The sequence below is a fragment of the Eschrichtius robustus genome, chromosome 10 (assembly GCF_028021215.1).
Source record: "Eschrichtius robustus isolate mEscRob2 chromosome 10, mEscRob2.pri, whole genome shotgun sequence".
In the NCBI taxonomy this organism is placed as follows: Eukaryota; Metazoa; Chordata; class Mammalia; order Artiodactyla; family Eschrichtiidae; genus Eschrichtius; species Eschrichtius robustus.
Window position 1 is genome coordinate 50,409,390 of NC_090833.1, and position 15,602 is coordinate 50,424,991.

Consider the following 15,602-nt stretch of genomic DNA (forward strand, 5'->3'; position numbering starts at 1 on the left):
TACCCAATAATATTAGGGTTTACTTCCTAAGAGGCAATAGGGTATAATGGTTAAAACCCTGCTCTCTAGAACCAGACTGCCTGGGTTTGAATCCCAGCTTCACATTTAATTAGCTGTGTGACCTGGTCAAGCCTCTATACCTCTCCAGGGCCTCAGTTTCCTCGTCTGTATATAGGGGATAAAAATGGCACCTACTTATTAAAGTTGTGTGAAAATTAAATTGAATAAGTATATGCAAAACACTTAGGGTCTTAGCCATCTGAGGTGCTATCTAAGCGCTAGCCATGATTATTATTTACTCAGCAAATATTTATTGGCCCAGGTTATTATGGACTAAATGTTTGTGCCCTCCCAAAATGCATCAATCGAATCCCTAATCCCTAGCATGATGGTAATCGGAGGTGGGGTGTTGGGAGGTAAATTAGGTTTAGGTTACGTCATGAAGGTAGGATCCTCATGATGGGATAAGCGCCCTCATAAGAAGATGGAGAGAGATGGCTCTCTCTCCACACGCATGCACTTAAGAAAGGCCATGTGAGCACACAGTGAGAAGGTTGCCTTTTTCAAGCTAGGAAGACAACCCTCACCCAGAACCGGACCATGCTGGCACCCCGATCTCGGACTTCCAGCCGCCAGAAATGTGAGAAATAAATGTCTGTTGTTTAAGCCCCCCAGGCTACAGTAATTTGTTATGGAAGCCTGAGCAGAATAAGGTTGGAGATCCAGCCCACAGGTTGTTCAGCTCACCGGGTGCCACTTCCTCAATCAACCCTGCGTTCCTCAACCCCAGTTTTCCATGCTCCCAAGTGGACCACTTCAACCTTCCAAGTGTCCACTTAGATCTCCTGCCCTTTGGCAGCTGAGGTGCTGGTATCCTTTGATCCATGATGGACTCTTGGGTCTCCTGGGGTGGCTCCCTGCCTGACCAGTCCTTCCAGCCTCCAACGCCACCCACGCTCCAGAAGATATCCAGAAGATAACCTCACACTGCCCAGGGCATCAACATTTGGACCGCCACTTTCTCTCTGTTCCCGCTCCCCTTGCACCTGCTGCTGGGCCAGACTCTGTTTCCCTTGTGTCACTTCTCTAATTATACCTGTGTACTATCTATCTCCCCCACTAGACTGTAAGCTCTGCTCTGAAGGCAGATACCTATTTTGCTGACATTGTATCCATTTCCTGTTGGGTTTTCTAAGTCCAACCCGATACTCCATTCATTCATTCACTCCTGGGACAACCACTGAGCTGCTCCCTATCCAACACTCTGATGGATGTTGTACATACAAATAATACGAAACTGTCCCCGCCCTCCAGAGCCATCCAGTTGAATGGAGCAACAAGTAACTGCAACCCAGCATGCTGCAGTAGGGAGGCGAGTGACCATGGAACAGGGATGGGACAAAGGAGAGAGGGGACAATCCTGTCCAAGGGGCTTGGCTTGGGAAAGTCTTCACAGAAAATGTACTTGAGTTAGGTCTTAATAATATGAGTAGGCATTCCTGAGGCGGCAAAAGGAGCTGAGGCATCCCAGGCAGAGGGAAAAATATCCCCAAGAGCCAGAAAAGCAAAACAGCGAAGAATGTTCTCAGATGGGTTAGTAGGGTGAGCTGGCAGGAAGGAAGCCTGCGGTGCACCCATGAGCTCAGGGCTAGAGACGCCTTCTGACCTTAGGCTCTGCACCCCCTCCTGCTAACACACCCTTCCCCTTGCCTAGATGTGGCTGAACCATTACATAGTGAACATGTCCTCTGTGCCAGCCACCGAGATAAGTGCTCCCCACAGGCATTACCTTGTTTAATTCTCACAAGGACCTTAAGAGGTGGATGGAAATTCTCCCTGTTTTCAGATGAAGAAACTTAGGCACCAAATGCCTAGGTTAACTTTCCTGGGGCCACACTGGTAAGAAGCAGTGGAGGTGGGATTCCTACCCAGGTTGGTCTGATTACAAAATTCATACTTTCTGACACCCACTAAGGCTGGGTAGGTGCCCTGGGGCCCTTGGTATGTCCCCATGATAATGAAATGGAATTGCCTCTTTACTGATTTGTCTCCCTCTAGGATCCCATGATGGCAGAGACTTTGCTCTGTTGATCACTGTACCCCTAGCAGCTGCCACAGGGCCTGGCAGAGTATGGCATCAATAGGGCATGCTGAGAATGAATGAACACATGAATGAACAGGGCTTTGAACTCTTTGCCAATGTGCCCTCTCACCCTTCTCTGTCCCTGAAGTGAAGGAGTCCCTATTATCATCCTAAAGCCAAGATCTGAGTGCAAAACCCAAGTTCACTTCCACCCTCTGCCGCTTTGGTCAAAGGGAGAAAAACTCCTACAGAACCAGCCTCTGAAGCTGCATGGACGGACCCCTCCTCCAAGTGCAAGGGCTTCTGCCACCGTCCTTGCTTTCCATCCTCGTCCCATCTGTGCACAAAAGCATTAACATCCTTTGAGAGGCCTGCTTACAAGCCTGGCCCTTGAATGGTGTCAGGGAACTTGGATTTGAGGAATCTTCCACCATTCTCAGGACTGATTAGAGTTGCTCTCTGTCCGTAAACTCTTTACACAAATAATGCGGTTTAGGCTAAACATCTGCTTTCCTTCTGGGAGTCTGAACTTTTGGTACATGCTCCACAGAGGATGCCAACATAATAAGTCCCCAGAAAAAATACCCTGGGTACTGAGTCTTTAATGAACTTCCCTGGCTGGCAACATTTCACACATGTGGTCTATTGGAATTAAGCATGTCCTGCGTAACTCTACTGAGAAGATAGATAGATCTTCTATCTAGAGAAGATACTTGGAAGCTTGTGCCTGGTTTTCTCAGATTTCGATCGTGTACTCTTTCCATCTGCTGATTTTGCTTTGTGCTCTTTCACTGTAATAATCATAGAGGTGACTATGACTACATGCTAAGCCTGTGAGTCTTCCTAGTGAATCATTGAAACTGGAGGTGACCTTAAATATCCCGAGACACAATCTCTCCCAGAAGCAGGACTGAGAAATACTTCCTGTCCAGTTCTGACCATTACCAGAGGAACTGCACACCCTGGGCCCACAGGAATGTAAAATTGTGCAACTGGCTGAGTGGGATGGAGGACACAAAGGTGAGTCTAAAGTAGGCGGTGGCTATTCAGCACCTGAGCTCAGCAGCAAGTCACAGGCAGAGCTGGGCAGGGTTAACACCCACTGATACTAAACCCTCTCCCTCTGCTGACAGCAGGTGCCCCCAGATGGTAACACAGAACACTGTGGGGCAGGTTTTGGCCTTGTTCCAAAGCCCAAGAGAAGTGCTTTATATCCTCAGGTACAATAAGGATTCCTTTCAGAAAAATAAGAAATAAAATGAGGAGATGTTTGTCTCACGTCTGTGAAACTGCAGGGAGGGTGGGACACAGCTCACCTTCACAGGACCCAATAGCGGTGGGCCGCTGCCCTTCCTGGATTTCTTTTCTGTAGCAAACCTTCTGACCTTCACAGCATGGGCTGTCAGCATCCACCCTCAGAATAGGCTTATACCAAGTTATGCTAAGGAGACCAGACACCTGGTAGCACAGATTTTTTAAGCCATTAAGCTGAGCAGGCAAAGGTGTGAAAGGAAGAAAACTAAAACTCGATGGCCACTACTTGCACAAAGGACTCCTGCTCCGGCTTACAAAGCTCCTCGGGTTCTAGGTTGACTATGATTCATGGTAACAGGCGAGAGGGAGAGGGCCAGTCACGACTCCAGGACTGTGGCCCGAAGGACTAAAGGGACCCCTTATCTTATGAAGGCAAGTCCACACTTGGCCCTGTCCCCAAGCAGCCCATCCCACTACCTGGTAATGCTGGCCTTCCTAGAAGTGGCGAAAAGGCGTGTCCTCGGTCCCCTGTTTACATGGAGCTGGGGGGCCTCACTGGCCTTTGTCTCCTCAGAACTCTCTCCCCACCTCTCCCCCATCTCAGAGGCTTCTCTTCCAGCCACCCCTCCCCACAGAATCCCTATGTCCCAGTTCCCAGCCCAGCCTGGGTCATCTCTACTTCCTCAGCTCTACTAAGCTCCTGTACACACAGGATGCGTGAGCTCACCTCTAGCCTCGTCCCCTCCCTCACTCTTGCTCCGCTCCTACACTTCCAAATGCCTCCAATCCCCTGGTTCTCTAAGCGAGGCCCCCAGACCAGCAGCATCAGCACCACCTGGGTACTTGTTAGAGAGGCAGATTCTCGGGCCCCCACCCCAGACTGACTGACTCAGAAACCAAACTCAGGGGGTCAGTAATGTGTGTCTTAACAAGCTTCCAGGTGATTCAGATACAGCCCAATGTGTTAGGATCACTGAACCACACACTTCCATTTGCTTATTCTAAGGCTGTCTTAATTTTCAAATGGAAGTAATTTTCGTTTTCTCAATCCAGATGATTTCCCTGTTTCTCTTACTGCTCTAGAGACATTTGCCAGTAATAAAAGATCCAAACAGCGCAACCCAAGTTCAGCAGAGTGGGCCTCTGAAATGCCAACAGGTATTTTAAAAATTCAGGGTTGATTTGTAACTGGAGAACATGAAGATGATTCTCCATATGGCTCTAGAGAAAAAACACTGCCACGCAGCTTGGGAAAGAACAAAAATGTACAAACTCACACCAAAATGTCCATCAGCCTACCCTCCTGTTGGGAGTACTTGAAAATAAAATCAAGAGTACCCTAATAAAAGATATCAACAACTTATTAACATGATTTGTAAAGTATATTCTTACATATTTTAATCAGTAGAATGGACAGATGTTAACCAACAAAATATCAAACAATATTTTCGTTCAAGTGTTTAAAATAGCCACCATCGGGACTTCCCTGGTGGTCAGGTGGCTAAGACTCTACGCTCCCAATGCAGGGGACCCGGGTTCGATCCCTGGTCAGGGAACTAGGACCCACATGCCACAACTAAGTGTTCTCATGCCACAACTAAAAGATCCTGCACGGAGCAATGAAGATCCCGCGTGCAGCAACTAAGACCCTGCGCAGTCAAACAAACAAACAAACAAATAAATAATAAACTGTGCACCATCAGCATAAGCATATTTTTTGGTGTATTAACATTTGAGAGGTGCATGATTTTTTAGTGGGCATTAAATCAGCATATAGAATAGTAAGTCCCTGCCTACTTACTCCCCTTCACCTCCAAGAATCTATGTATTAATTCTTCACTCAAATCCTTTGGAACATCAGGTACTACATGTACTAGGCCCCAAGGCAAATAAAAAGATGAGCCAAAACCAAAATAAATTTTAAAAGAGCAAAGGGCTCAATTTACATTTTTAGTATTTTTCTAAACCATTGAAACTAGGGAATTTATTCAAAATTGATTTTCCTCTTCCTCTATCTAGTGTTCCCCTAGAAGGGGATTTAAAAAAAGGTCAGGAAAGAATGGCTTAATAAATAAGCTCACGAAAAAATGTTTAACATCATAAGGCATCAGAGGAGTGTGAATTAAAACTACTTCACACCAACTAGGATGGCTAAAATAAAAAAGACTGATGAGGATGTGGAGAAATTGAAACTCTCACACATTGCTGATGAGATAGTAAACTGGTGCACCTACTCTGGAAAAGTCTGGCAGTTTCTGAAAATGTTAAATATAGAGTTAGATATGTTTTTCACTTGTAGGTATGTACCCCAAAGAAATGAAAACATATGTCCACATAAAAACATGAATGTTCACAGCAGTATTATTCATGACAGGCAAAAAGTAGAAACAACCCAAATGTCCATCAACAGATGAACGGATAAACAAAATGTGATAAACACAATGGAACATTATTTGGCAATAGAAAGAAGAAAGCTCTGATACATGCTGCAATGTAGATAAACCTTGAAAACATGCTAAATGAAAGAAGCCAGAAATACAGGACCACATATTGTATAATTCCATTTATAACAAATATCCAGAATAGGCAAATCTATAGACAGAACGTAGATTAGTGGTTGCTTAAGGTGGGGGAAGTAGGGGATTAGAAGGTGCCAGCTAAGGGGTGGAAGGGCTTCATGAAGGGATGGTGCTCTTTTTAGGGCAACAAAAAGGTCCTGAAATTGATTCTGGTGATGGTTGCACAACTCTGTGAATATACTCAAAATCAATGAATTGCACACTTTACAGGTGAATTGTATGGCACGTGACTTACATCTCAATAAAACTGTTCTTTAAAGAATGACCTAGAAGCTAGAAGAGAATTAACAACAAACTCAGTTAAGTAAAATGTGTGAGGTACCTCAGATGTGTGGCTTCTTCTGTCTCCTTTGCATTGTAAATTTCTCCCAAATGAAGGTAAGACATTTTTATTATCATTTTACAGTCTACAAGCATTTTTATAAAAAAGGTCTTTTTGAGTCCTTACTATAATCTTAGAGGGAGATAATTATTTCCCTAATTTTACATTTAGGGACACGGTGGCTCCGAGTTTATGAGGTTTACTCCCGCTCAGTCAGCTGGTCAGGGTAAATATCAATTCGTTTGCACCTGAATTCTGTGCCCTTTCTTCCACACTGTGTAGCATCTTGGGGTGCCTCGTAAATACCATCAGGTTGATATGCAGAGATGGTACTGCTGACCGGTCTCAGTAAGGAGAATGCCCATGACTTGCTTTTTCTGGGAGCTGGACTAGCTATGCTAATGCTACATTCAAGCCACGTATAGTCTAATTGATCACTCATCAGAGGTCTTGTGGTACCATGGAAAGAACCCTTTGCTGTTGATTCCTTTGCTCTTTTGGAATTTATTTCAGTTTGGGCTCATTTTTTATTTGCTTCAAAGCCTAGAGCAGCCAGTACCTGATGTTCCAAAAGATTTGAATGAAGAATTAATGAGGGCTTCCCTGGTGGTGCAGTGGTTAAGAATCCACATGCCAATGCAGGTGACACGGGTTCAATCCCTGGTCCGGGAAGATTCCCACATGCCGCGGAGCAATTAAGCCCATGTACCACAACTACTGAGCCTGTGCTCTAGAGCCCGCAAGCCACAACTACTGAGCCCACGTGCCACAACTACTGAAGCCTGCACGCCTAGAGCCCAGGGCTCCGCAACAAGAGAAGCCACGACAATGAGAAGCCCGCGCACCGCAATGAAGAGTAGACCCCACTCACCGTAACTAGAGAAAGCCCACGCAAAATACTGAGGACCCAACACAGCCATAAATAAGTAAATATTTTATTTTTTAAAAAAAGAATTAATGAATACATAGTTTCTTGGAGGTGAAAGGGAGTTAGTAGGCAGGGATTTATTATTCTCCATGGAAGGACCATGGAAAGGACCATATTCTAGAGTAGGAAGACCCAGGTTGGCTTCAGTCTTCTCATCTGTAATATTATAAAAAAAGAAACACCTCTCTCAAAGTCATTGTAAAGATTTATTGAGAATATATATGAAAATGTCCAATTCAAAATGGGCACTCGACAAAAGTTCATTGATGCTGGATCAAATAGTCTAATACCTTGATACCTTAGGGAGACCAGGGGGTTTTTCGGGACATTCAGGATTCTGAACCTCAGATCTCAAGAATGAAGACCAACATCAAAAAGTGTTTATTCGATTTGCCAAACTGAAACAATGACTACCTAATTTTAAGGAAGAATTCATCATTAATTTTATTTCATGTTTAATATAAAATTGTGTTCTCTTGTACTTCCAGATTAATTTCTCAACATCTTAGTTTGCATGTGTGTGTGTGACTCTCAAACCTAATTATATATCGGAATCACCCAAGGTGTTATTAAACCTACAGATTCCAATGCAGGGAGTCTCACTCAGAGAAGGTCTGGAGTAGTTGGAGAGGTTCCATTTTTATTAAACTCCCCAAGTGATTCTCCAGGCATCACTGAATTACTGATAAATCCATTCACTGAACACTTTCTAGGAATTTTTTCTCCTGTGTGGACTACAAAATAGCATTTGTTCACCAAGTAAAACACTGAACTATATTGCTATTTCAGAAGAGAACATAGTGGAGGAGGGGAAACATTTTCTCTTTGCCTTACCATAATTAAAAAATAATAATAATAACATTCTGAAATTCTGTGAATGCAAGAATCTCCTGAAAAAGAAGAATTTTCTGCCAAATCTTGCCTATCTGAATTATCTTCATTCATCATTTCAAAGAGACTTTTCAATCAAAGGGAGCTCTAAGTTCCTTCCTACAAGGTGATAGCCTCATTCTAATGAAAGTCATAAGACAAGAAAAGTCAAGGGTCTTAGAGAAAAAAGAATTTGGGAAGAATTTTAAGGATCTGCCACTATTCAGCTACTTATTAAATCTTCCCAATATCTCTGATCACTTATGTATTCTGAACCACATTCTTGATCTATAACAATGCCTTTGTTAGATCATGAATGAAACCATTTTTATTAGCTTGCCAATTCACATTTCTGTTCTCACTGAAAAGCATGTTCTCAAACCACAACCTGGATAATTTTGAGCAGATGCAAGCAGATTACTTTCAGTATTACGAAGCTTTCTATAAATTAGGAGTTTGGGATTAACAGATACACACTACTATCTACAAAATAAATAAACAACAAAGACCTACTGTATGGCACAGTGAACTGTATTCAATGTCTTGTAATAACCTATAATGGGAAAGAATCTTAAGAATATACATATGTGGGGCTTCCCTGGTGGTGCAGTGGTTGAGAATCTGCCTGCCAATGCAGGGGACACAGGTTCGAGCCCTGGTCTGGGAAGGTCCCACATGCCACGGAGCAACCAGGCCCGTGAGCCACAATTACTGAGCCTGCGCATCTGGAGCCTGTGCTCCGCAACAAGAGAGGCCGCGATAGTGAGAGGCCCGCGCACCACGATGAAGAGTGGCCCCCGCTTGCCGCAACTATAGAAAGCCCTTGCACAGAAACGAAGACCCAACACAGCCAAAAATAAATAAATAAATTAATTTAAAAAAAAAAAAGAATATACATATGTGTGTAAGTGAATCATCACTTTGCTGTACACCTGAAATTAATGCATTGTAAATCAACTATACTTCAATTGAAACAACAACAACAAAGCTTTTCTAAATTATACAAACATTTTTACAACCAGAAATAATGTTCTTGGACCATTAGACTCACTTAACATTAAAGCAGTAACAAAATAGTTTGGGGTCTTTTAGAAAATTATTTCAAATCTTTCTGACTTCCTCCTATATATACGCCAAGCAACAACACGTTTTCTTAAGCTTTCTTTCAACTACTTTCAACAATGAGTTTGGATCAGTATTAAAAAACAAAAATAAAATGCTAAACTCAATGTAAACACGACCCCTAAAATAAAGCCAGTTAAAAGAAGCACAGAGGGTTTCCCTGGTGGCGCAGTGGTTGAGAATCTGCCTGCCAATGCAGGGGACACGGGTTCGAGCCCTGGTCTGGGAGGATCCCACATGTCACGGAGCAACTAGGCCCATGAGCCACAACTACTGATCCTGCGCGTCTGGAGCCTGTGCTCCGCAGCAAGAGAGGCCGCGATAGTGAGAGGCCCGCGCACCGCGATGAAGAGTGGCCCCCGCTCACTGCAACTAGAGAAAGCCCTCGCACAGAAACGAAGACCCAACACAGCCAGAAATAAATATATAAATAAATAAAAATTAAAAAAAAAAAAAGCAGCACAGAGATTTTACCAGTCATCTGCACCTAGTTAATTAGTGCAGTTTGAGCCCTGGGTAGTTCCATTCCTTTCCAACCAAACCAAAGAGGAAGCCCTCATAGTCTCAGGTTGTCTCCATTAAAAGAAAGCACATGCACTTTAAGAATGTGGAGTTAAAATGCCAAGTCCACCAGGCCAGTGACCCAGGAATTTCCAAACGTTTATTCATATTCTGAGGAGATGATTTTACTTTTACTTTACATTCCTGTTCAACCTTTTCTGTACCCTACAGAAAATGTCATTAACAGTATCCGGAAGCTCAGGGGCTGGGAAGAGCGGGGAATAGGGTATTCTTTAATGGGTACAGAGTTTTGTTTGGGACGATGAAAAAGTTCTGGAAAAGCATAGTGGTGATGGTTGCACAACATTGTGACCGTACATAACGCCACTGAATTGTACTCTTAAAAATGGTGGTTAGGACTCTGAGCTTTTATTACTGAGGGTCTGGGTTCAATCCCTGGTGGGGGAAATAAGATCCCACAAGACGCCTAGAGGGGCAGGAAAAAAAGAAAAAAAAGAAAAAAAGAAAAAAAATGGTTAAAATAGCAAATTTTATGTTGTGTGTATTTTATCACAATAATAACGATGAAAGAATAAAAGTACCTAGAAACAAAACACCCACAGGTTTAAGGAGCCTGCCACCTGGGGTGGAGGTGCTGTGACCCATAAAGCTGTAGTGTGTTTGTCCTGGTCTGGCAAAACGAAGGTTCAAATGTAGTACTGGATGGACATGTAGGGAAATGTAAATCACTTCTTTAAACTGGACAAAAAACTTCACCCCAACATAACCGTCTGCCAGTGCTTCTCAAGCCATCATATGCAAAGGGTCCCCTGGGGACCTTGACTGAGCAGTTCTGGGTAGGTCTGAAGTCCTGTATTTTTAACAGGCCCCCAGGTGATACCGCTGTTGCTGGACCGTGAACCTCACTCAAAGCCGCAAGGCCCCAGCGCGCTTGACGTAAAGACAGTCACCCTATCAATCTAACCCTTTAGAACCACGGTCCCCTCACCGGGAAACGCGGAGGGTTGATCATGTGTTTCAGAAGAATTGGCTAAGGACTTAACTTACCTACCAACCACAGTTTGTAAAAGTGCGCTGAGAAACTTGGATAGAAGGCCTGACTGAACGGAGCCTTCTAAGAGAACCCACTCACCTCCGGGACTAGCAAGCAGCCGCAGCTGATAAGGATAATTGAGAGCGGCAGTTTCGCAGAAAGCCCTCAAGCCGACTTCAAAACAGTCTTGAAAACACCCTTCTCAAGCTCGAAGAATGCCTGGAATTCAGTGGCCTTTATCCAACATAAAGATGTCCAACTCAGTTTTTTTTTTTTTAAAGCTCTTTTTTTTTTTTAAATTTTTTAAATTTATTTATGGCTGTGCTGGGTCTTCGTTTCTGTGTGAGGGCTTTCTCTAGTTGTGGCAAGCGGGGGCCACTCTTCATCACAGTGCGCGGGCCTCTCACTATCGCGGCCTCTCTTGTTGCGGAGCGCAGGCTCCAGATGCGCAGGCTCAGCAATTGCGGCTCACGGGCCCAGCCGCTCCGCGGCATGTAGGGATCTTCCCAGACCAGGGCTCGAACCCGTGTCCCCTGCATTGGCAGGCGGACTCTCAACCACTGCACCACCAGGGAAGCCCCCAACTCAGTTTTGACTGAGTTCCCTATAGAAGAACCTCACAATGTAGCCCCTGAAGACTGACAACACCCAGCATGTTGACAAGCTCGGCCCCTCCCTTACAAATGGGTCAGAAAGTGCCAAAAAAAAAAAAAAAAAAAGTTCTCCCGAACTCTGCCGAGCTGGGAGCACAGATCTCGGCTCCCAGGCTGCGTGGGCTGACAAGCATCTCCGGGGCTCTCAGGTGTGCGCACTTTTCAGGCTCCGCGGCTGAAACTCCGCCGGCAGCCCAGGCAGCGCCCACCTGCTCTCAACTAGCCAGGTCTCCCTCGGCCCGCGTAAATCCAAGGCCCCAGATCCTGCCCGCTCCAGATACTGCAAACGTTGACTGCGCCAACAGAAACTCAGAGGCCCTTTTCATCTGGTTCAAGAGAAGCTCAACAGAAAGTGAAACAGCTCCCATCCCTTGGCGGAGAAGGCTCCAGGCCAGGTAGGAAAAAGAAGGTGGCTTCCAGTCACCTGTAGCTGCCCCAGCTGCGCGCCCAAACCCACTTCCAGATGAGTCCCCAAGAGAAACCCCGTGACGGTCATCCCGGAGGGGGGTATGGGGAGGCAAAAGTCAGTTAAGCATCCCCAGAAAGGGAAAATAATCGATGCCCAATAAAGTCCAGCCCGAATCCACAGGGGCATGGGGTGACAGAGCATTTACTCACGCTGCCCCCCACCCCCGCCCCCCATGACGGATCCAGGGCGCAAGCGCCCCGCCGCAGCCCGCAAAGCCCTCCCCCGCCAGAGTCGGGACCGGAGGGAGATATCCCGGGCGCTGCTGGAGCGCGCAGGCTGCGCCTGGGGCGGCTCTTCTCGGGCCTCGCGGAAGGCAGCGCCGGGACGCCCGCGGGCGCTCAGTGGCCGGCGAGGGACAGGGAGGAGGGTACTCGCCTGGAGGCGGGTGGCGGCCGCAGTCGGCGGCAGGGCGAAGGCGGCTCTGACGGGCGCCTGGGAGCCTCCGACGCGGCGCCGGCTTTTGGGCCGGTGTCCACTGCGCTCCCCGCGCGCGTCGCCGGCGGCGCCTCGCGGAGCCGGAGTGCTGGAGGCGGCCCAGGGAGTGGGCGGGCGCGAGTGGCCTCGGCCGCTGCTCCTGTGTATTATTGTGACTCAAGCTATTTCCTGTTTGGAGGTTTGGGAGAAAGAAAAAAAAAAAAATCCAGGGTGGGGGCAGGGTTATCGGGGCTGCGGTGAGCCAGAGAGCGGCGGCCTGGAGGGGACGAGGGTGGGCAGCGGCCGTCACCTGCTTCCTTCGAGCCCCCGAGGGTGCCTAGCGCGCGAGCCGGCGGAGAAATGCAGATTATTGCAGCGCTACTTTGGGGTACTGGGAAGGACGGAGGGTGGCTCACACACGCCACCCAGCGTTGGGGTAGGGGCTGCGGCCGCAGGGACCGCTTGGTCACTCCAGCCCGCGCGCCCACTCCCCTGCCTCTTTACTTCTCTGCAAAACTGCTGCTGAGCTTTCTTCTCCCCGCCCCCCACCCCCCACCCCCACCCCACCAAGGGCGAGCGGAATTCGCTGTGCTGCCTTCTTTCTTCGTGACCTGGTCGGCTTTTCGATCCCTTCCAGGGCTGTGAGCCAGGAAGGGGTGAGCGTCGCTCCCCTTTCAAAAACTACGGGAGGATCGTTGTGGACCCTTGTGGGTGTTTGATTGGTGGTATTGACGGGGGGGGGCGGCGGGGGGATGGGAAGGCAGGTTAATTATTTTGGTGGAAAGTTAACTTATATGATCAGCTTCCGTTCCCCTCCTCCACCAACCTCACCCTTAGCCGGATCACAGGGTCTGAGGCCCCAATCCGGAAATACCGGTTCCTCCCGCTGGGACAATAGGTGAGGGCGGGAGCGTTAACCCGAGGGCTGGCTTAGTCACCACGGGAATCTCTGCTCCGCTGGGAGGGCAGAATCCTCCTAGTGCCCAAGCGTGCAACTGGCAAGCAGGTGCCGCTTCCATTTAGTCTTGTTTAAAATCCTGGGAAGGTTATGGGGACTTATTGTTTAATGGGTGCAGAGTTTCCATTTGGGATGATGAAAAAGTTGTAGAGATGGATGGTGGTGTTGGTTGCACAACTATGTGAATGTACTTAATGCCTCTGAATAGTGTGCTTAAAAATGGTTTGAATGGTCAATTTTATGTTGTGTATTTTACCACCAAAAAAAAATCCTGGGAAGATCATACCCTCATTCATTCAAGACAGCTTTGCTTATGATTGCCAAGCCCCCCTTCCCTCTTCCCTTACACAAACGTTTGCCAGAAGTAATGGAATAAGTAGAACTAAAGTTCATTTAGTTTAGACTTTGGGGGGTACCTATCAACAAGTTATTCCAAGAAGTGAGTAGATTGAGCCTAGAGGACAGTACAATTTTTAAAAAGATGAACAGCAAGATGAATAAAGGTGTAAATAGTGTCTTACTGCTTATCTAAGAAAGCAGGAACACATACATACATTTGCTTATGTATTTTTTAAATGGAAAGATAAATTATTAAAATGGCTACTTATTTGGGAGAGATGGAACAAGGTGGAAGGTACAAGGATAGAGGCTAGACTTCTCTGACTATATCTTATTTTGTAGATTTGACTTCGGAATGATGTAAATTTTACATAATTATGAAAAATTAAATCAAAAATTTAAAAAGCAAAATGCAACTAATGAATGTAGGTATCAAGTTGGTGGCTTAACCATGTAAAGGGAAATTATGTGAGGTGACTTTAAAACACAATTATTTGACTCTACATCCCTTAGGAATATACCCTAAGGATGAAGAGAATGTTAAAAAACAAAACATAAACTGCTTTTCAGTAATCATAATGTTATTAGTAATTTATGTTAGTGTTCTTAAGAATCAGTTTTTCAGAATAAAAGAGATAAATACAAAATCAAAGTTAAGCAATATTAAATTTGAATTGGAATTATCATTTAGAACTCATGATATACTTTACTTAAAAAATGTTTTTCCAAGGTCTTTTACTCAAAATGTCCACCAAACAGTGACCAACCTAGTAGGAATAAGCACTCTTAGATCCCAGATTGTAGTCTCTAAATAGCATTTTTCCCTAAAAGGAACTAGACCTACTTGGAGAAGTGATTTATTTTAGGTTAAAGGTAAGAAGTACCCAAAATAAGACTGGAGCATCTTGTCAATTCAGAAAGCAAGGAAGCTATCAAAAACTAATAGGTTCACATGAAATGGAAGCGGAAGCCAACCCGTAGAAGCACCCACTGGCTAAAGTGGGATAAATTTGAGCATCAGTAAGAAAAATAACTGCAATGAATTGAGACATATCAAATATGTATATCTCCATGATTCACAAGGATACTTAAAAATGGGGTAAAAAAACCTGATTGGTTACCTTTGCAGATGCAGTAGAACTAATTCATTATTTTGAAAGCTGGTAAATTGCAAGAGAGAATTACACATTTTACCTGCCTCTTCTGGACTGTATCTAACACTTCATATGTACCACTTCAGATCTTCTTTGCCTCACCTGTCTCTTATTGCAGCCACTGCTGCAGCAGTAAGTTCTACGTGGGCTCTTTCCACCTTCATACAGAAACAACCCAAATAACCTCATCTCCTACCTTCCACCCCAGCACTTCCCTGTTAATGCTAGTGTGGGGATCTATGGAAACTATCTAGGTGCCTATGCATACACCACACTGAAGGGTGGGTGAGTTAATGTTTCGTGGTCTAACCTAAGACCAGTGGGGGATAGAAGCTGATAAATAAATATTCCTTCCTTTTCTCCCAGGACGAACTGTCCTGAAACTCAGTCTATATCACTTCTCAGAAATCAAGTCACAAAGAATCAACCAATCACGTGCTTGAAGCCGCAGCCTACCGGGCTTGAATTGGCTCTCTCGGCTTCCCCCACCCCTCACTTCTTTCCCTAGGACCATGCTTCCAATAAAGCCCATGTCTCAAGAACTCTGCTTCCTGGGAAACCCAAGCTAAGACCTGTACAAACTGTATCTCAGGGTAACTAAATAGTTGATGAGGAAATTATTCTAGCAAATAAGTAAGAATATCAGCATTTTCCAAAACCCTATAAAATAATGGATCAAGGCAATGGTCATCAATGGCCACTAATCTCATAGAAAAAATCACCAGACATTATGTGCAATATGATAGAAATACGCAACACTGCAAATGACACATTCTTGCCAAAAAAGAGCAAACCTGAATCTGATCATGCTTCTAGATCCAACTACCAGTTTAGAGGAACTACTGGAATAGAGGAACGTATTAACACTACTAGGGGGCATGATCAACAAAATCCAGAATGTG

At 45.3% G+C, this 15,602-nt stretch overlaps 1 protein-coding gene across 2 annotated transcripts in view; it reads right to left on the minus strand.

Moving 5' to 3' along the window:
* The window catches only part of TJP2 (tight junction protein 2), a 123,920-nt gene extending 111,552 nt beyond the window's left edge, over positions 1-12,368 (minus strand). For both annotated transcript variants that reach the window (XM_068551820.1, XM_068551818.1), the window contains exon 1: positions 12,211-12,368. The gene's annotated coding sequence lies outside the window, so the exon portion shown is untranslated. The remainder of the gene's footprint in view (positions 1-12,210) is intronic.
* Positions 12,369-15,602: the final 3,234 nt, after the last annotated feature.